At 42.7% G+C, this 23161-nt stretch overlaps 1 pseudogene; it reads right to left on the bottom strand.

Annotated features, from left to right (window-relative positions):
- The window catches only part of LOC102847151, a 113464-nt pseudogene that overhangs the window by 10675 nt on the left and 79628 nt on the right, over nucleotides 1-23161 (bottom strand).

Here is a 23161-nt window from a genome sequence, read left to right as displayed (position 1 = left end):
CATTATTTCTCAATCCATTCGATTGTTGTTGGACATTTGGGCTGGTTCCATGTTCTTGCAATGATGATTAACATTGCTATGAACATTGGTGTACAAGTCTCTTTTTGTGCTTCAATTCTCATTTCCTCAGGGTATATTCTAAGCAGTGGAATAGCTGGGTCATATGGAATTTCGACGTTCAGCTTTTTGAGGAAACACCAAACTGCCTTCCACAATGGTTGTACCATTTTACAATCGTATCAACAGTGTTCCCATCTCTCCACATCCTCTCCAACATTTATTACTTACTGTCTTGCTAAACTTTGTTACTGCTACTAGGATAAGATGGTATCCATAGTAGTTTTGATTTGCATCTCTCTTATTGTCAGTGATTTTGAGCATTTCTTCATGTGTCTATTAGCCATGTGAATTTCTTCCTCTGTGAAAAGTCTTTCCCTGTCTTTTGCCATTTTGTAATTGGGTTATCAGTCTTTTCCTTTAGAGACCCTGTAGAATTCTGTAAACTTTTAATATGAGACCCTTGTCTGAAATGGTATCGCCAAATGTTTTTTCCCCCATCGGTAGATTTTCTTTTCACTCCATTGGAAAATGATTTTGATTCACACAAGGATTTAATTTTTAGAAAGTCCCATTCATAAATTTTATCCTCTCCAGATTGTGCATTTCTTGGCTATATATGGCAGTCTCTTTATACCACAGACAAGGCTGTTTTTATTGTTTGGGTTTTTAGGCCCAGGTCTAAGATCCACCTGGGGTTGATTTTTGTGTGTGGTATGAGATGTGGATTCTGTGTCAGCTTTCTGCAGGTAGCAGTCCAGTTTTGCCAGCACCATGTGTTGAGGAGATTGTCATTCCCCCATTTGATAGGTTTTATTTCCTTGCCAAATATCAGTTGGCCATAGATTGATGGGTTCTCAGTTCTGTTCCATTGGTCTACGTGCCTGTCAGTGTTACCAGTACCATGCTGTTTTGGTTACTATTACTGTGTAGGAGGGTTTTTTGTTTGCTTGTTTGTTTGTTTTGGTTTTTTGTGTAGGAGGTTTTGAGGTCACTGAGTGCTATGCCTCCCATTTAATTTTGTTTTTCAGAAGTGCTTTGCTTATTTGGGGTCTCTGTCCTCTCCCAATACACCTGGCAAGTTTCCTTTTGAGATCTTTGAAAAATTAATTTGGTATCTATATTGGACCAATCGGTAGTATCAGGATGGATGGCGAAGAGATTGAGATTGTTCACAGCTTCAGTTTGCTCGCCTCCACAGTCAACACTCTTGGCACCAGTAGCCAGGAAATAAAAAAAACGTATTGCGATGGGAAAGTCTGCAGTTAGGGACCTCTCTAAAGTACTCAAGAGCAGTGGTGTCTCTCTGGAGACTAAGGTGCGCCTAATACAGGCCATGGTTTTTGCAATCACTTGTTATGCATCAGAGAGTTGGACAATGACTAGGGAGGATAGAAGGAGAATTGATGCCTTTGAGCTGTGGTGCTGGAGAAGAGTATTGAATGTATCATGGATTGCCAAGAAAACAAACAGATTCATCCTAGAGAGGGTTAAACCAGGCTGCTCCTTGGAGGCAAGGATTCTGGGGCTTCGTCTGACATACTTTGGACATGTTGTAAGGAGAGAGGTCTTTAGAGAGGGACATCATGCTGGGTAGAGTAGAGGGACAGCGCAGGAGGGGAAGACCCTCTATGAGGTGGATTGATTCAATGACTGGGGTAATCGGGATGGGTGTGTCAGAAGCAATGAGACTGGCACAGGATAAAGCATGGTTTAGGGCTGTTGTACATAGGGTCGCTATGAGTCATAAGCGACTCGACGGCACATAACAACAACATCTATATTGGAATTGCATTGAATATGTAGATGGCTTTTGGTAGAATTGCCATTTTCACAACACTGAGTATTCCTATCCATGAACAGATAAAACTATTATTTTAATGGTTGTGTGAGGATTAAAGGGAAGAACAAATATGTAACTATATATTCATGTTATAAACAGCAATATACTTAGCACAACTGAACCTGGACACAGTCAAACTCACTGCCATCAAGTAATTTTCAACTCCAGGCAGCCCTCCCCATCAAGTTTCCAAGGCTTTAGCAGGCCTTAAACATCTTCATAAGGAGATTTCTGACTCTTTATTCGGGAGACGGACCAAACAATAACCATCTTCATTATGTTGCTTAATGACCCTGAATACAACCTGTAACATTGTCCCTGAATGTATATTTGTGTAAAAGTGAATGAGTAGAATATAGCCTCATATTTGCATTGTTAAGTTGGAACCGATCTATAGCTGACCCTTCAGCAGGTTTTCAGAGGCGATAGCTTCACAGGAAGAGATTGTCAATCTTTCTTCCATGGAGCAGCTGGTGGATTTGAACCTTGAACCTTTGGGTCTACTAATCCAACAAAGCTTCTTAATTAGTCTCTCATTAGACTAAAAATTATTAAATAGGGCTTTATTTTCACCTTCTTCTGTAGTTTTAAAACCTCACATAATAACCATTTAATATATATTGTCAAATCTCCTCTTGAGCTCTAATGCCTGTTTGGTTTTTGCTTTTGTTTTTTGTTTTGTTTTGTTTTGTTTTGCCATAAGCATAAGGATTCTTCATCTTGAGTATATATACTTGATTTTTTAAAATCTAGTAGGAATTCTGAGCATATTATATTTGGAATTATTTTCTTCTATCATCAAGATCTAGTTCTATCTACAAAACTGTCTGTAAACATGTAACATTGCCTAGATTATCACCATTCTGCATCCTCTTGTAGTTAATAAATGGCATATAAATAATTCACCACATCAGTTCTAAAATAGATTTTTTCCATATCTCAACACTTCTATAAATAGTATGTATTTATACTCACCTTATAACTGATGACATCGCACACTACTCTTTCTTAATAGTACCTACAGTAATATGTTTCAAAATGATCAGTGGCAATTATTTAGAATGTGTTTGAATGCATTTTTGTGCAACTCCTATCAGTGATTTCTCTAGTTTTCATACTGGACATGAAGAACTTATCATGGACTACTCTACAAACATTTTGCTGGTTTGAAGGTGGTACAGAAACACATTTAAACCCATTCACTCTTCCCAATTTACTATGCCATTCCTTTAAATATTTCTTCTACACATGTTGACAACCACATCAGACAGAATTGTTGCTTCAACAGTCAACAAAGAGGAAGAGCAAATCCTATTCTCCTAATACTTTAGTTTATTGTGTTTTTAATTTCTTGGTGATGTTTAATTCCACCTTTTAAATTTTTCCAGTTTAGACAACTCCCTTTATTAATTTTTTTAGAAGACATCTGCCAGTGACAAATTTTCTCAGTTTCCCTTCATCTGAAAATGAAATGTCTTGATTTCCTTTTTTATCTTTGAAGGGTATTTCTATAGATTATAAAATCACAGGAGTCCCTGGATGGTGCAAATGGACAGTGGTTCAATGACTAGCTGAAAGGTTGGGTTGGTAGTCCAGCCTGGTGCCTGCTCCGAAGGGCCACACCCTGAATCCCCAGTGGGCCATTCCACTCTGCACCTGTTTTCCCTCTAGCTGACAGCAACAATGTAGAACTGTGCAGCGGCAGCTTTTTTCTTTCCCCACCTAGAAATTCCATGATACTTCCTTCTGCCACGTGCCTTTGAGCCAACCAGGACTCATAGAGGGGGCTTTGTACCACCGAACACCATTGTCACCTTTTGGGCTCTGCTCAAGCCCATTCTTTACATTACTGAGGCAATCCTTGTAGACTCTTAACAGATTTGCTCCTGGAAGTACAAAAGTGTTGTTTCTTGTTGATTTCAAGATACTTTCTTTGTCTTTAGTTTTCAAAAGACTGAGTGTGATGTGTCTTCTGGGGTTTTTTTGGTCTTATCGTAGGTCTACTCAGCTTCTTGAATACGTAGGCTTCAGGTTATTGCCAGTTTGGGGAAGTTTTCAGCTTTCATTTCTTCACGGCCTTTTTTCCAGCCTTGCTCCTGTTCTCTTCTGATCACACTCACTGATTCTGAGTCTAGCCAGGATCACCAGACGGTTGTCTTACTGCTGCCCCCGGGTTTTCAGAATGTTCTCCCATGCCTCAGCTGTCCTTTGAGGAAAGGATAACCTACCTTTTATAAAAAGTTCTGACTTTTTTAAAATGCTGATTTTAGTGACTGATATTTGGCACATTCTCTTCAGGAAGTCAGTGTTGATTAAAAGAAAAGAATGACAGCCCTGCTTTTGCATGCCAACTTAGGGCAGATCCCTCTCAGGTTAAACACCCTGAGAACAGTAGAGACAAACACCACATGGCCAAGACACAAGGTTGGGGTAGAAGGGGAACAATTTATGGAGAATGTAACCTGCAGTCAGAATGCAGACATTCTTTTCCTTGCCAAACACCACCACCTTCTGTTGGCCTGACAAAAGAGTTTGAGAAGAACAAATTTATCCTAAAACTACACTCTCTTACTTTGTAGTTTTCCTCTGGAGTAAAACATATTTTAAATTACAGAATGCACAAATCTATTATTTGATAACAATTACTGAAAACACTCATTTCAGCAAAGGAGTAGAATTGATTTCTTCCACAATTTTCACTGTTTTCACTGAATTTCAAGTATGAGATCATCTTAAGGCTGGTAAACTTCTTGGCATGAGAGGCTCTTGGCACCCTCAAGCATGAGGCCTGGCTCAGAACCCCCTACCGATGCCATTCCCAAGTCATGAGACTTCCTTTGTGTTGAGATATAAGCATTGTGTAAGTATGTCTTCTTCTGACGACTATTGATTCTCCATTGTTGCTTTTGAGTGCCATTAAGTCAATCACAACCCACAGCGACCATACGAGTAACACACTGTCCTACACGGTCCTCATTATCTCTGAGCCCATTGTTACAGTCACTGTGTCAATCCATCTTGTGGAGGGTCTTCCTCTCTTTTGCTGACACTACAAGATACTAAAGAGTTGAATAGAAGATTTCAAAAGGCAGCACGGGATGACAAAGCAAAACATTGCAATGAAATGTGCAAGAAGTTGGAGTCAGAAAATTAAAAGGGCCGAACTTGCTCAGCATTTCTTAAGCTCAAGGAACTGAAGAACAAATACAAACCTTGGGTTGCTATAATCAAGGATGCTTTCGGTAGAATGTTAAACGATCCAGGAAGAATTAAAAGAAAATGGAAAGAATATACTGAGTCACTGTATCAAAAGGAATTGGCAGACACAGAAGAATTTCATGAAACAACATATGAGCAAGAGCCTATGATGATGAAAGAAGACGTTCAGGCTGCTTTGAAGGAAATGGCCAAAAATAAGGCTCCAGGAATAGATGGTATACCAATTGACATATTTCAGCTAACAGATGCTGCCCTGGACCAAGTTGTGCCAAGAAATCTGGAGAACAACCACTTGGCCAACTGACTGGAAGAGATCTATATTTGTTCCTATCCCAAAGAAAGGTGACCCAACAGCGTGTGGAAACTATAGAACAATATCACTGATTTCACAAGCAAGATTTTACTGAAGATTATCCAAAAACGACTGGAACAGCACATCAACAGAGAACTACAAGAAGTCCAGGCTGGGTTTAGAAGGCGTTGTGGTACTAGGGATATTGTAGCTGATGTTAGATGGATCTTGGCTGAAAGCAGAGAATACCAGAAGAATGTCTATCTGTGTTTCATTGACTATGCAAAGGCATTTGACTGTGTGGATCATAACAAACTGTGGCTGACTCTGAGAAGAATGGGAATCCCAGAACACTTGATCATGCTAATGAGAAACCTATACTTGGACCAGGAGGCAGTGGTCAGAACAGAACAAGGGAACACTGCACGGTTCATAATTGGGAAGGGCGTACGCCAGGGATGCATCCTATCTCCATACCTTTTCAACCTATATGCAGAACAGATTATCCGGGAGGCTGGGCTCTATGAGGAGAAATGTGAGACTAAGATTGGTGGAAGATCTATCAACAATCTGCATTATGCAGATGACACAACCCTGCTTGCTGAAACTGAAGAGGACCTGAAGCAGCTGCTGCAGAGCGTCAAGGACTGCAGCCTCCAATATGGATTGAGGCTCAATGTCAAGAAGACAAAGATTCTTCTTCACATTCACTTATTATGCATCAGAGAGTTGGACAATGACCAAGGAGGGTAGAAGGAGAATTGATGCCTTTGAACTGTGGTGCTGGAGAAGAGTATTGAGAATACCATGGACTGCTAGGAAAACAAACAGATTCATCCTGTAAAGGGTTAAACCGGGTGACTCCTTGGAGGCAAGGATTCTGAGGCTCCATCTAACATACTTTGGACAGGTTGTGAGGAGAGACCGGTCCTTGGAGAAGGACATCATGCTTGAGAGGGTGGAGGGACAATGGAGGAGGGGAAGACCCTCTATGAGGTGGATTGATTCAGTGCCCAGGATAATCGGGATGTGAGTGTCAGAGACAGTGCGATTGGTACAGGACAGAGCAGAGTTTAGGGCCATTGTACATAGGGTTGCTATGAGTCACAAGCGACTCGACGGCACATAACAACAACAACAACAACAACAACAACAACAACAACAACAACAAAACAGTTTCTTTACAATTGGCTGACTTTTTTTTTAACTTTGCCAAATCATCACTAGCAGGTGATGAGTAAGAATTCAAAAACAACTATTGAGAATGAGGTACGAATTTTAACAAATTAATAAGAACATCTGATGCCTACTCATCCTGCTACTGATTCATAAGAGGAAAAGTTTAACAAGAAGACAAGTGCAGCTAGCTTTCCTTTAGAATACAGGAAACCAGATCAATGTATTAGCAATAGGATTAAAGAAACCACATGCCTTTCTTGGTGGCATTTTCTACAGAGACATTCACATGTACTGAGGAAGAAAACTTTCAGGTCTTTTATTCATAGGGTCATCTAGGACTCAATGGCACTTAACAACAACAACACCATAGACAGAGCTCAGTTGGCTTAGTGGACAGAATGCGATGCTACCAAGCCAAAGGTGTATGATTTTAATCTGTGACCCTCAGGCCTGGTTTTAATTGTTTTTGGTCAAACGCTCTTCTAAGTGGTATAGCACTGGTCTGTCCATTTGCTGTATAGAGGTAACTCGTGGTTGCTGTGATGCTGAACACTGTGACACTGAAGTGCCAAATGTGATAATGGTCACCCATGGTGGACAGTGTTTGGTGGAGCTCCCCCATTAAAACAAGCTTGGAAGCAGGAGTGGCACCTACTTCCAAAATAGCTTACCTCCAGAAACCCTATAGATTTGGAGAAACAATGAAAGTTGTACAAGTGTTCAGGTCTTTCATTCACAGGGTCACTATGAGTCATCTATGACTCAACGGCACTTAACAATAACAACAACAACAACAACAACAACAACAACAATTTATGATAAAGTTTCACTATTAACTTTGCATCTACAATGACTGTGTGGTGCATTCTAGTGAACTAGTACTTGTACTTTGTAAGTAATGACATCTCCAACACACACACACACACACACACACACACACACACACACACACCACACACAGAACACATATCCAAGAAGTCATTTTCAGCATAAACGTCTCTCCAAGAAGCAGAAATCCTAAAAATTTCCAGGACAGGAATATGATTAGAGTCTACAGTTATTATGATGAAATTCTGTGTCATAGGTCCCAAAATTCTGAATTTCATAAGCCTAAATGACTTTGAATTGCAGTGTAGGTGACAAGTATTGAACATTCCATGGTCTGCCAAGAAAACAAAAAAAGTCTGTCTTGGAAGGGCAGCCACAGTGCTCCTTAGAGTCAGGAATATTGAAACTTGGTCTTACAGATTTTGGAGCCAGTCCCTGGATAAAGAAATCATGCTGGGAAAGATGGAGCATTAGTGAAATAGAGGAAGACCCTCAATGAGGTGGACTGATACAGGGACAACAAGCATGATTTGTTGTTATGATCATGAAGTTGGAATTGACTTATAACTGACCTTCCAGTGGATTTTCAGAGGCAGTTAATCACACAGGTGGAGACTGGCCATCTTTCTCCCATGGAAGAGCTGGAGGATTTGAACCACATATGTTTGGGGTGACAGTACAATTCCTTACCTTTAGGCCATGAGACCTTAGATCAGAAAAATGGTGCAGGATAGGACAAGGATCTTGTATATTTACCAGGGTCACCATGAGTCATAATTGACTTGAAAGCAGCTAACAGCAACAATCACAAGCTATTTAGAAAACAGTTTGAGAGGACATGCAGCTAAGGTATCAGCTCATTTCACTTCACTGCTATAGAGTAAGCTGTGACCAGAGGGATCCAACACTGAGACTCTGGCACTGTCTGTGGCAACAGGAGACAAATGCCCACCTCCCTCCATTGCACAGGTTTTTGATTGGCTGTACAGCTCGCAAAGGCCTACATTACCAGGGACCCCCAGCAGATGCAAAAGAATTCACAACTTCCCCTCCCTCATTTCACATATTAAAAAACCCCAACAAACCTTGGATAAATTTTAAAAATCATACTGTCTATGGGACTATTGGAGAGAAGCCTATGAAAGCAGTGATTGGATGGCTTCAGAGGAACCAGCTCTCTGACAGTGAACATGTGGGCAGATGCCTGGTTTGGCTGCAGGTAGGTGAAAGGGTGGGCTTCCTAGAGTGATGGGAGAGAAGTAAGCAGGCAAGCCTCAGGGCAACTGAGTAAGAGGGACTATGATAGGAAAGATCTTGGAGCACAAAAAGACATTTTTTTGCTTAACAATTCTTAATTCCTAACCTAGAATTTTGCTAAGAAAAGGCAGAAGTAACATAGTCCCATGTACCCTGGTGGTGCCTGCTTTTGGGGGCTGCGTCAGAGTGGAGCTAAAAGGTGGAAAAGATATTAGACAGTATGCTAGTTCAGCTACGGAGAGGATCAAAACGGTGGTGAGGTAGTGTGTGGTGGAACATTGGATTGATCTCAGTGAATTGAGTCTAATTAAAACAGACCGATTTCAACCAGGTTGCTCCTGAGGACAAGGATTTTGAAGCTCTGTCTCATACTTTGAGCATGTTTCCAGAAGGGACCAGTCCTTGGAGAAGGACATTATGCTTGGAATGGTAGAGGGTTAGCCCAGGAAAGGAAGAACCTGGATGAGATAGGTTAACACAATGGCTGGCAATGGGGTGGACTGGCTCAGGACAGGTCAAGGTTCCTAGAGCCATTGTTCATTGGGTCTTTATGAATTGTAGATGACTCAACAGCATGTAACAACAACAGCATTTCAACTAAGGTTCTCTGGGAGTCTAGTGAGTAAGGTTGGCTCTGCCAACCCAAAAGCAGGAGGTTCGAATCTACCAGCTGCTCAGTGACAGAATGAGAAAAAGATGGACAATCTCGTTCTGTACAATTCACAACCTCTGAAAACCTGTTGGAGGACCAGTTGTGAGTCAGTTCCTACCTGATGGTACACAACAACAACAACGGATTTAGCTCAATTCCAGAAGAAGTTGCGCTGATTAGGTGTTCACCCTATCGCTGAAATAGAAGAAAAATCATCCAGGGGAGAGTGCTCATCTTTCTCCCACAGAGCAGCTAGTGAATCACAAATACTTTTGGTTTACCTATTAACTTGACTTTGTTTTATTCATAAACCTATTTTAGTTACAGTTTTCTCCCTAAAATTGACATCCAAGCTTTGATGTTTCCTTAAAAGCTAAGGCCATTTCTTGTCTGACTGTTGCTGCTACTGATAATTGAAGGGAAAGGAGCTGGGCCATAGAGGGTCCAGCTGCAATGGAGACTGAAAAGTCCCCTCACAGAGCCCTGGGCTGCAACAGCCACAGGTTTGAGACCTCCACTGCGGTGCTGCACAAAGCAGAGTTTGATCAATACAAGCGCCTTCCTGGCTGGCGGCAGTCACTTGTCCTAGGACCTTACCATAGATTCAAGGACAAAAAGCTCAGGCCAGCAAGGAGTGGAAAGGATCTTTCTGATACAGTCGTTGTTATCACATGAAACAGCTGTGAGGAGACTCTTTTGCATGAGAATAAGTGGGATTCCTCATGCGGACAACTGAGCTGGGGCACCGAAAGCCAAGAAAACACTTCAGAAAGCATCCTGTCACAATCATGGTAAAATCTCACTGGTAGGAAGGAAAACAAGAACAAGCTCTGGATATTACACATAGATCAAAGTGGTCTGTGACAAATGGATAGAAGATAGATGTGAGGTCACGAGATTGGAGAAATGACACAGTAGTAGTAAACCTTCTGGCTTTCTTTTTCCTCATAGAGCTTGGAACTGGGACTACAATAATGTCTCTAGTGCCACGGCCTCTTCTAAACCCAGCCTGTATTTCTGGTAATTCTCTGTCAATGTACTGTTCCAGTACTTTCTGTATAATTTTCAAAAAGATTTCACTGGTGTGTGATTTTAGTGATATTGTTTCATAATTTCCACACTCCGTTTGGGTCACCTTTTTTTTGGAATGGGAATAAATATGGATCTCTTTCAGTCAGTTGGCCAAGTAGTTGTCTTCCAATTCTTGATGTAACTTGGTGAACATATCCAGGGTAGCATCTTTTTGTTGAAATACATCAATTGATATTCCCTCAATTCCTGGGGCTTTATTTTTTGCCAAGTCCTTCAGAGCAGTCTGAACATTGCTTCCTAATCAAATGTTGTTTCTTGAAGTTCTTCTGTGTCAGCAAATTCTTTTTGGCACAATGCCTCTGTATACTTTTTCCTTCTTCTTTAAATGCTTCCTGAATCGTTCAATATTCTTCCCATAGCATCCTTAAGCACTGCAACTTGTGGCTTGAATTTATTCTTTAGTTCCTTCAGTTTAAGAAATACTGAGCAAGTTTGGCTCTTTTAATTTTCCAATACCAGCTCCTTGCACATTTCATTATAATATTTTGCCTTGTCTTTTCAAGCTGTCCTTTCAAATCTCCTATTTAACTCCTTAACTTCTTGATTTCTTCCCTTTGCGTTGGCTTCTTCCTGCTCTAGTGCAATATTTAGAGTCTCTTCTGACATCCATTTTGGTCTTTTCTTCTTCTTCCTTTTTTGTAATGACTTTTGTCATTCTTCATAAGCCACACAAGGTTAGAGCCTTGAGAACTCTGTGGGCAGTGTTACTACTGCACTTGTAATTGACTTAGGCACAAATAACAACTGAGGTTCAAGCAGACAAGATGGACAGTGGGGATGCCACAGTGCTTGATCTCTCTTTAGTTGAGGTTAGGCCTGAGGACTTTCATCCTTCCTGGAACCTTGGCCCACCATAATAATAACATGGATCATAATAATAATATAATAATTTCTCTGGTGTTTTGTTTTCCTTATTTATTGAAGGAGGGTTATACTGATCCTACTTATTTCCAAGACATTTATTTATAAGAAGTAAATGCGATAATTTTTGTTTTATAAGATATATATCTAATTATGCAATCAAGATGCTTTGATAATAATGGGTGACTGGAATGCAAAAGTTGGGAACAGAGAAGAAGAATCAGTAGTTGGAAAACATGGACTTGGTGAGAGAAATGAAGCTGGAGAATGATTGAATTTTGCATAATCAATGACCTATTCATTGCAAATACGTTTTATAAGAAACATAAACGCAGGTTATACACATGGATTTCACCTGATGGTACGCATAGGAATCAGATCGACTATATCTGTGGAAAAAAACACTGAAGAAGCTCAATATCAGCTCTGAAAACAAGGCCAGGAGCTGATTGTGGGACACACCACCAGCTACTCATATGCAAGTTCAAGCTGAAGCTAAGGAAAATGAAACCAAATCCACGGGAACCAAAATATGACTTTGAGTTCATCCCATCTGAATTTCAAAACCATCTCAGGAACAGGTTTGAGGCCTTGAACGCTAATGAGTGAAGACCTGATGAGTTGTGGGAGGATATCAAGGGTATCATCCAGGAAGAGTGCAAACGGTCATTGCAAAGACAGAAGAGGAAGAAAAGACCAAAATGGATGTCAGAAGAAACTCTGAATATTGCACTGAAGCACAGAAAAGCCAAAGCACAAGGAAGAATTCAAGATACTAAAGAGCTGAAGAGAAGATTCCAAAGGGCATGGGATGACAAAGCAAAATATTACAACAAAATGTGAAAGGAGCTGGAGTCAGAAAATCAAAAGGGCCGAACTCGCTCAGCATTTCTTAAGCTCAAGGAGCTGAAGAACAAATTTAAACCTTGAGTTGCTACAATCAAGGGTGCTTTACGCAGAATATTAAATGATCCAGGAAGTATTAAAAGAAGATGGAAAGAATATATTGAGTCACTGTATCAAAAGGAACCGGTAGACACAGAAGAATGTAATGAAATCACATATGAGCAAGAGCCTATGGTGATGAAGGAAGAAGTTCAAGCTGCTTTGAAGGAAATAGCAAAATATAAGGCTCCAGGAATAGATGGTATACCAATTGTCATATTTCAGCTAACAGATGCTGCCCTGGATGTGCTCACCAAGTTGCGCCAACTGACTGGAAGAGATCTATCTATATTTGTTCCCATTCCAAAGAAGGGTGACCCAACAAAGTGTACTCACAATGTTGTACTTCAAGATGGTAAGATCAGATGGACCGGCATGGGGCATTTTGAGTCAGACGGTCATATGATATATTACTCCAATGCCTAGTATGTCAATATTTATCCATTCCATTTCTTTCTTAACAATTTCTAATTTTCCTACGTTCATGGTTCTCACATTCCATGTTCCAATTACTAGTGTCTGCATACAACTGTTCCTCTTCCTTTGTATTTCCATGCTTGACAGTTCTATCTAGGTTGCCCTTTCTGTTCGTCTACGTGTGTTGTGTTGTGCATAGGGTTTTCAGAGGCCTGCCATTTCAGAAGTGGATGGCCAATCCTTCTTCCTAGTCTGTCTTAATCTGAATGTTTAGACTTAGAGGAGTATCTGACAGACAGCAATTTGTGGAATAGTGAAAGATAAATCCCTCATTTTGGACTTGACAGTGTAGTCCCTGCCCTTAGCCTAGTACCTTGACCCACTTTTTTCCCCAGGTCCACCCTCCAGCAGGATACCACTTCACTTCTACCAAATGCCTTCAGAATTAATGTCCCATTGTCTGACTCATGACTTGACAGCTTGTCAGAGAGATTTTTTTTCCTGTGTCCAATGTCTCTTAAGTTTACTTGTACTGTCTCCGAAGGGAAGGTGATGTGTCCTGTAGAACTCCTGTATAGAGTTCTACAGGGGCTTGTTACCTGGAGGCGTGTCAGAAGCTGTTGTGGAGGTCCTCTGTGGTGCCTGGTCTTAGCCACTTCCCTCTCTCCTTCCTGATTTGCATACAGATTGAAAAGGTATGGAGACAGGATGTATCTCTTCCTGATTTTTAACCGTGCTGTGTTTCCTTGCTCTGTTCTGATTACTAATTTCTGGCCCAAGTATAGGTTTCTCATGAGCACAATCAGATGTTCTGGGTTTCCCATTCATCTCAAGGTTATCCACAGTTTGTTTTGATCCATACAATCAAATGCCTATGGATGGTCAATGAAACACAGATACACATTCCTCTGGTACTCTCTGCTTTCAGCCAACATCCATGATGATAATGTCTCTGTTGCCACAATCTCAATGTTAACTAGGACATTGTTGTTGTTGTTGTTGTTATGTGCCATCGAGTTGCTTGCGACTCATAGCGACCCTAAGTACAAGAGCCCTAAATGCCGTTTTATCCTGTGCCAACCTCACCATCTCAAACACACTCATTCCCACCATTCCACTCACAGAATTGATCCATCTCATCGATCCACTCTCCCAAACATGATGTCCCTCTCCAAGAACCAGTCCCTCTTTGCAACATGCCCAAAGTATGTCAGATAAAGCTCCAGAATCCTTGACTCCAAGGAGCATTCTGGATCCACCCTCTCCAGGACAAACCTGTTTGTTCTCCTAGCAGTCCATGGTATACTCCACACTATTCTCCAGCACCACAGCTCAAAGGCATCAATTCTCCTTCTATAATCCTTATTCACTGTCCAACTCTCCAATGCATAGCATGTAATTGCAAAGACTATTGCCTGGATCAGGCACACCTTATTCTCCAGCCTGACGTCGTTGCTCTTCAGTACTCTTGAGCGGTCCCTCACAGCTGACTTTCCCAATGCAATTCGTCTCTTGATTTCCTGGCTGCTGCATAGTCAATGAAGCACAGATAGACATTCTTCTGGTATTCTCTGCTTTCTGCCAAGATCCATCTAACATTAGCTATACTATCCCTAGTACCACAACCTCTTCTAAATCCAGCCTGCACATCTGGCAGTTCTCTGTTGACATATTGTTCCAAACGTTTTTGAATAATTTTCAGCAGAATCTTGCTTGCATGTGAAATCAATGATACTATTCTATAGTTTCCACACTCTGTTGGGCCACCTTTTTTTGGAATGGGAGCAAATATTGATCTCTTCCAGTCGGTGGGCCGGCTGGCTATCCTCCAGGTTTCCTGGCACAACTTAGTGAGCACATCCAGGACAGCGTCTGTTTGTTGAAATAAATCAATTGGTATGCTGTCAACTCCTGGAGCATTGTTTCTTGCCAATTCCTTCAGAGCAACTTGAACTTCCTCCTTCATCACCATAGGCTCTTGTTATTTCATGAAATTCCTCTGTGTCAGCCAATTCCTTCTGATACAGTGACTCTGTGTACTCCTTCCATCTTCTTTTGACACTTCCTGGATCATTCAACATTCTACCCAAACTATCTTTAAGTATTGCTGCCCGTGGCTAGAATTTGTTTTTTCAGCTCCTTCAGCTTAAGAAACGCTGAGAGAGTCCAGCTCTTTTTATTTTCTCACTCCAACTCTCTTCACATTTCATTATAGTATCTTGCTTTGTCGTCCCAAGCTGCCTTTTGAAATTTTCTGTTCAGCTCTTTGATTTCTTGATTTCTTCCTTTAGCTTTGGCTTCTCAGCACTCTAATGCAATACTCAGCATCTCACCTGACATCCATCTTGATCTTTTCTTCTTCTTCAGCCTTTATAATGATCTTTTGCATTCTTCATGGTTTTCTTGATATCCTCCCAGAGTTCATTTGGTCTACGCTCATTGGTGCTCAAGGCCTCAAGTGGGACAGACTTAAGGTCAAATTTTGGTTCCCGTGGACTTGATTTAATTTTCCTCAACTTCAGCTTGAACTTGCATATGAGTAGTTGGTGGTCTGTCCCACAATCAGCACCTGGCCTGGTTTTCACAGCTGATACTGAGCTTCTTCAGTGGTGAGTCTTTCCACAAATGTAATTGATTTGATTCCTATGCATACCATCAGGTGAGGTCCATGTGTATAGCCTATGTTTATGTTTCTTATAAAAGGTACTAGGACATTACTATTAACTAAATTATACTCTTTATTCAGATGCTATCATTTTTTTTCCACAGATATTCCTGTTCTCTACCAAGATACAATACTTCTATCACATTGTATTTACCTCTGTGTCTCCTAATCTTCTTGGATTTGTGAGTTTCTCAACCTTCTCTTGTCATCCATACATTAATAATTTTACTGCCCAGGCACTCTCTAGATTGCCCTGGAGTTTGCCCTTGTGATGTCTTTCTCGTGATTAAACTGGCATTACTGGGAAGAGGGGTAGTGCCCTTCCTATTACACCACATCTTGCATCGACACTCACACAACATACTCATGACTCCTCACTGCTGACATTAAACTTGAAAACTACTTGGTTAAGGTATGGGAGGTACAGAAAATCAAAACTAGGGCTGTGTAAATACTATCATCCAGGTTTCTCCAATGTAAACGTACTATTCTCCATTTTCTATACAGTATTTAAAAGCAAGTCACTAAGTTCAACTCGTCCTTATGGAAAATAAACGAAGTTTCACATCCTGGATATAAGGATTATTTACATATCTCCTGTAAGAAAGACTAGTCGTTTTTCTTCTTTCTTTACTTATTTGTGTTTAATCATTTAGCTATAGCAGTATAGAGTTTTGCTTATTTGCTTTATTCCTTGAATTGTAATCCACCATTATGCTATTTTTTTTCTAAAATAGTTCCTGTCTTGCTTAATACAAGCTTTCAGTTGGCATTTTGTCCTTTTGATATGCCTGCATCAGTGCTTTAGACTATATTGCACGAATTACACTGGTCACCAACCACAACTTCTCTTTGGCAGTTTGAATCCACCAGAAGCTGTGCAGAGAAAAGATTGGAAATCTCTTTCTGCACAATTTACACCCTCAGAAACACACTGGAGCATGAGCTGTGAAAGAATTCCTCCTCAGTGGCAAAGAGAGTTCTCATCTCCTTTGTGGTACCATGATATTTCACTGGCTAAGGACAAGTGCGGGCTGACTGACAGGCTGGTAGGCATTACCCACTGGTGGCACCATGGAAATGATGTTGCAGTAGGTACTTTTCTCTCCAGTCAGTTCTGCTCCTTCCCAAGGACATGCCTACTTAGCTCCCCCAATTGACTCAGTGACTGACATTCTAATTACAAGAAACTGCTAATATTACTTCAAAACCTTCAGATCCTTGCAAAAGGCAGTGGAGGAAGTGAGCAAGCAAGTGCTCTGGCCAGCTTCACCAGCTTTTCCTTTTTTGGCAAACCCAACAGAGTCCAGGAAATGAAATAAGTGCCCATATTTTATAGTTCAGAGAGATGCCAAGGAAGTCTTTGAGAAGGCCTGGAAAATTCACAGCCTTTTAGTTAGGCCTAGCTCAGAGCGCCCCTCCACTGCGTTTCTGAGATTTCTGAAACTGTAGATTGCGATGGTAGGAGATTGTCTGTCCTAAGAAGCTGCTGCTCGATTCAAAGCCCTTGAGGTACAGAGTCTTTGGGTTAGCTATGCAACCCTTCCTATGCCACCAGAGTTCCCCAGATCTAGGCCCCCAAACAAAGCTTGTCCCAAGGGAGCTAGCTCCTTCACACTTACCTCTTGATTTGCTATGATGAAGCAGTGAGTGAAAAGTGCAGACACCATGTCGCACTATAAGAATTAAAAGAGATCCAAGATGGCGGCGGAGGCAGAGACAATGTGGTGAGCTGCGGGAGCAGCGGACCACTTGGGAAAGGGCCATTATGACCCTCTATGGACTTCTGTTTATTGATAATTGAACAGTTAAACAGTTGATGACTGGTCTTCAGTGAGGATTGAGGCTCAACAACAGGAATTCAAGGATTTCCAAGGAAGAATGGGTGAGTGCCACAGCTCCCAACCTCCTCCCGCAGAGCCCACACTGCGCCTCACTGCAGCTGCAGCTCCATGAAGCTCCCACAGCCGGAACCTATGGAATCCCTCACCCAGGATGGAGGGTGGGCACCAGGCCTCCCCAGGACTGGTGTGGTGGAGCCGTGACACTGCAGCAAAGTGTACTTGTCCCGAGGAGAATTCTTGGACCCAAGATGGTGGCGGCAGGGGAAGCGAGCAGATACTGGCCTCCCAAGCACGAGATGAAGCGCAGTGCCCAGCAGGGGAAGCGGGTGGACACTGGCCTCCCCCACGCCAGATGAAGTGCAACCACCAGCCACCCATGTGGGAGATGACGTGCGGGAGATGGCTTGCGCTTGCTGGCCACCCACATGGAAGATGGCACTCGCCCAGGGGCTGCCTGCATGGGGGATGGTGCGTGCCCGCCGGCTTCCCACACATGGGATGGTGTGTGACTGCCAGCCACCCGTGTGGGAGAGGACACTCGGGAGGTGGCTCGCACCTGCCAGCCACCCACGTGGAAGATGGCACGTGCCCGGCGGGCCGCTCACACGGGGGATGGTGCCTGTGTGCGAGATGGTGCAAGCCTGCCGGTCGCCCGCAATGGGGAATGGCATGCACCTGCCAGTCGCCTGTGTGGGAGATGGCATACAACTGCTGGCCGCCCCTCGCTGGGGGATGGTGTGCACCCACTGGCTGCCTGCGCACTAGATGGCACATGCACACTGAGAGATGAAGTGTGCCCACGGCCAGCTGCACGAAGGGATGGTGTGCACCCACCCCCACCAGCTGCCCGCGCACGAGATGATGCCCGCCTGCCGAGAGATGACACACCCGCCAGTCGTCTGTATGGGAGATGATACTTGGGAGATGGCTCGCGCCCACCAGGCACCTGCGTGGAAGATGGCACGAGTCTGGAGCCTGCCCACACAGGGAAATGATGCGCACCCGCCAGTCGCCTGTGTGTGGGATGGCGCGCGCCTGCTGGCCCACTGGCTGCCTGTGCACGAAATGATGAGAGCACTCTGAGAGATGATGCACACCCACGGAGAGATGATACGAACCCTCCGGTCGCCCGTGTGTTAGATGACGTGTGCCCACCAGCTGCCTGCGCTGGGGGATGACACTCACCTACCCCCATGCAGGCAGCCGCTGGGCGAGTGCCATCTTCCATGTGGGTGGCTAGCAAGCGCAAGTGAGATGATGCACGCCCACCAAGAGAGCATGCACGCTCGCGGGTCTCCCGTGCACGAGATGATACATGCCCAACGGCCACCCACGTGGGAGATGACGTGCGGGAGATGGCGAGCGCCTGCCAGTCACCTGCGCTGGGGGATGGTGCACACCCGCCAACCACCCGCACAGAAGAGATGACGCGTGCCCCGCTGACCCTGGGGGGGACGTGTGCCCCACCACCTGCAGCTTTGGGTTTCCCTGGAAAACCAGAGAAGATGATCACCTATACAACGGATCGTTGAAAGTCACTGTGAGTTGTCTACTTGATGACACTTACAGTGGCAGCATGTCCAAGAGGACCAACATCCTAAATGCACCACATATTTTGATCTGTTGAATGCTTCTGCCAAAAGATGTTTAGACCTGGGCGGAGCCTGTTCACAATTTTCAGGTTCCCTTTGCCATTTAAAAAGGGGGAGGGAAGTGACACCTACTTCAAATTATAGTATGACCGCTTATGGGGGGTTTAAAAGTGGTGGTGCTGGAATTGGAGATGCTGTCCCTGGCCACACACTCCTCGGTCAGGTGAGTGGACCAGATTAGTGTAGGGGCAAGAAGAGGGGAGTGTACCAGCCAGCCCATGGGGGCTGTTGCCCTGCTTGGGACGGGTTGTCTTCAGCCCTTGGCTCGGGGAGAGCCGTCACGGCCCTCTGCCTGGGGTGGGCTGTCCTCAGCCCTCAGCTCAGGGCGAGCCATCACGGCCCTCAGGGTGAGCTCCTCAGTCCCCAGATTGTGCCATCTGAACCCTGGGTAGGAAAAAAAATGCCTAGGGTATCCAGAGAATTTTATCTAGGCTACTTTCTGCCACCCTCTGCCCCAGTAAACCTGAAAGCAACACCCCCAAAACCCCTCTATTTGTAACACACAAATTTGTTCTCTCTAGGTTTGCTCCCTTTCCTACAGGTAACCTTACCACTGACTTTTACTTCAGACCTGGCCCCGAACCCAGTGCCAGTGACAAAAATGAAATACAACTGCCAGCTAAAGAAGCAAAGGAGGATGGAGCCTCTGGGTTCAACCAGCCATCCCCACTGGACCCACCTGGGAAAACACTTTGCAGTCCAGAGGGGAGCAAATGACAGGAAAATATCTTCTAACAGAACAAGAAGGCATGCAGCCTTAACCCAAGATCACCAGTAAGGTGATAAAGTGTCCTCCCTTCCCCCCTTTACATCAATGCCCCCGTTCAGCATGAAGAAGCCAGAGAGTCAGCATCCAGTTTCCAAATCAGTAAGACAGTTGATTTAACTACCATTGGAAAATGCTTGTCATTTTCCTGTAGCATCTGGTTCCCACTGGATCACTTTCATTTCCTTCACCTGCTCCCCCACCAACCAATTTCTGCAGCTCTGCAACTGCATCCCTGCCCATCCTCACCCTTCTGCCCCCAACCCTCACCTCCTTGTACCCCCAATTTGTTTTTTTTCCCCATAAAAGTTTAAAAAAATAGGGAGAAAAAAAAGAATTAAAAAATGTTGTGATGTCTTACATGAAAATTGGTTTCTTTCCTTTAGTATTTCTCGGATGTATTATTTATCTAATTCTAGATCACTGAACCACAATGTCACATTAATTTAAATCTTCAAATAAGTGTTTTTTTAAATTAAAATGTGTTCTTTCAAGAACTGATAGTTGAGAAATAGTTTTTATTTATTCTATAGGTGGTTGTAGAAATGCTTCTCTAAAGCAGGCATTCTTTTGGTGTGGAAGCCACTGTACAAAGATAACTGCTGTCAGTGCCATACATGCTCAGAGTAGGACACATTCGTAACTGATGACATGAGGCCAAGATGAGACAAACTGAAATTTACTCCTTGACCAGGTCTTTCAGCTCAGTGCTAGTCTGGTTAAAGATTGTCCAAATAAGAAAAATAATTCTACAAATACAGCATGAAATTCTTTTTTCCAATGGCTACCCTTCAGATTGTTAAGGAAAAACAGTTTGGAAAAGCTACCAACGTACTACTATTGTTCCCATATCCAAAAATGGTGATTCAACAGAATGTGGAACTTAATGAACAATTCATTAATATCACATGAAAGCAAACTTATCACAAAGATTATTAAAAATTGTCCAGAACTGCCAGAAAGTCAAGCTGTATTTAGGACAGGTCATGGGGGCAGGGATATAATTACTAATGTTAGATGGATCTGGGCTGAAAGCAAAGAATATAAGAAGTATGTCTATCTGTGTTTTATTGACTATGAGAAGGCATTTGACTGCATGAATTACAACTAATTATGGCTAATATTGAAAATAATAGGAATCTCAGAACACTTAATTGTGCTGTGTGAATCTTCTACGAAACTTCTACCTAGACTAAGAGGTTGTTGGCTGAACAGAGCAAGAGAACACTGCATAATTTAAAATAAAGAAAAGTGTACATCAAGGTTATATTCTTTCCTCATACTTATTCAATCTGTATGCTGAGCAAATAATTTGAGAAGCTAGATTACATGAAGAAGAATGGTATCAGGCTTGGACTTAGCAACAATCTATGTTATGTATATGACACAACCTTGCTTTCAGAAAATGTTGTTGTTTTTATGTGTCATCAAGTCAATTGTGACTCAGAGTGACCTTATGCATTATAGCTCCGAACCCTGCCTTATCCTGAGCCAGTCTCACAGTTGTATCAATCCCTCTCGTCCTGGGTCTTTCTCCTTTGTGCTGTCCCTCCATCCTTCAAAGCATTATGTTCTTTTCCAAGGACTGGTCCTTCTCGACAGCATGCCTAAAGAATGTCAGATGGAGCTTCAAAATGCTTGCCTCCAAGGAGGAACTTTGCTTCACCCTTTACAGGGCAGACTTGTTTGTTCTATTGGCATTCTATCATATATTCAGTACTCTGCTCCAGCACCACAACTCAAAGGCATCAATTCTTCTTCCTTGATGTTTATTCATTGTCCAGCTCCCTAATACATAGCAAGTAATTGAGAAGACCATGGCCTGGATCAGGCGTACCTTAGTCTCTAGTCTGATATTATTGCCATTTTGCACTCATCCTGCCCCCACCTGGTTGTCCTGCCCCTGTATTTGCTCTGAGTGCCAACATTACTAGAGAAAAGAAAGATAAAGAGCAGACAGAAGAGGCCAGTGATCTGAGCTATCATATGTGGGTTAGTTATGGGAAGAGGGGGATGACGTGCAGATAGGTCTGGATGAGGGAACGAGAGGAAGACTGGTTGAGTGGGGAGGGAGGACTGGACCACAACACATGCACTGAATGGGGAGGCAGTACCAACACAGTCTTTCATATGTTCTTTGGGTGAAATATGTGTTTGTCAAATATTGTTCTAAATCCCAAATTAAGGCAGACTAAGAAGAAGGATTGGCCTTCCACTTCTAAGATAACAGGTTTTTGAAAACCCTATGTATATGCTGTGTAGATAGGTTTTTCTTGGCCCAAGAACCACAGGCCTGAGGGCTCGAACGGATTCTTTGAGGTTCTGGGGTCTTCAATGTTACTTGGAAAATGGGCAGAGAGTTTTATGGACCTTTTAGCTGTCCAACTTCTCCGCCAGTCAAGGTTTCTTTATGCCCCCTCTATGCGACCTGAGGAACAGATATACCAGTTATACAGGACACATCACCATCGCTCGGGAAATATTACCACTAAACTTCAGAGACACTGGTCACAACATAAGAAACTACTAGCAGCTGACATGTTGGAATCACAGGAGCCAAGGACTCTTCAGATATAAGCTATCAGATCAAAGGCTGGTCAACGGGAGATAGATTTAAAAGGAGTGGGTAGAAGTGGATGGGTATCCTGGTGGATGGTGGAGCAGGGAAATAGGTGGGTAAGAACATGTGTGCCAAAGGCAGGGACAACACTGACACTAATGGTGAACTCCACAATAAGGGATATATCTTTTACTTTTTCTATAAAATGCTGGTTTGTCTGGTACTTCTCTAAATCCAAACATTCAGATTAAGACAGACTAGGAAGAAGGATTGGCCATCCACTTCTGAAATAGCAGCCCTCTGAAAACCCTATGTACAACAGAACACAAGTAGATAACAGGGCAACTGAGGTTGAGTTTTCAAGTATGGAAATACAAAGGAAGAGGAACAGTTGTAAGCAGACACTAGTGATTGGGACATGGAATGTGAGAACCATGGATGTAGGAAAATTAGATATTGTTAAGGAACAAATGGAACGTATAAATATTGACATACTAGGTGTTGGTGAGATGAGATGGACTGGCATGGGGTATTTTGAGTCCAATGATTATATACTACTCCGGAGATGAAAAGTGAGGAAAAATGGAGTTGCTCTCATAGTTAAGAAAGTCATTGCTAGATCCATCTTGAAGTACAATATTGTGAGTGACAGAATAATATCCATACACATACAAGGAAGTCCAATGAATACCATTATCATTCAGATATATGCACCAACAACCAGAGCCAAGGAGGAGGATATAGAAGATTTTTACCAACTTTTACAATTGGAGATCGATCAAACATGTAATCAAGATGCATTGATAATAATGGGTGACTGGAATGAAAAAGTTGGGAACAGAGAAGATTCAGTGGTTGGAAAACATGAAGTTGGTGACAGAAATGGAGCTGGAGAGAGAATGATTGAATTTTGCACAATCAATGACTTATTCATAGCAAATACGTTTTTTAGGAGACATAAACGCAGGTTATATACATGGATTTCACCTGATGGTATGCATAGGAATGAGATCGATTAATCTGTGGAAAGAA

Source organism: Elephantulus edwardii, unplaced genomic scaffold, assembly GCF_000299155.1.
Source record: "Elephantulus edwardii isolate Elephantulus edwardi_28Jun2011 unplaced genomic scaffold, EleEdw1.0 scaffold00241, whole genome shotgun sequence".
In the NCBI taxonomy this organism is placed as follows: domain Eukaryota; kingdom Metazoa; phylum Chordata; class Mammalia; order Macroscelidea; family Macroscelididae; genus Elephantulus; species Elephantulus edwardii.
This window is presented reverse-complemented; position numbering and strand designations above follow the sequence as displayed.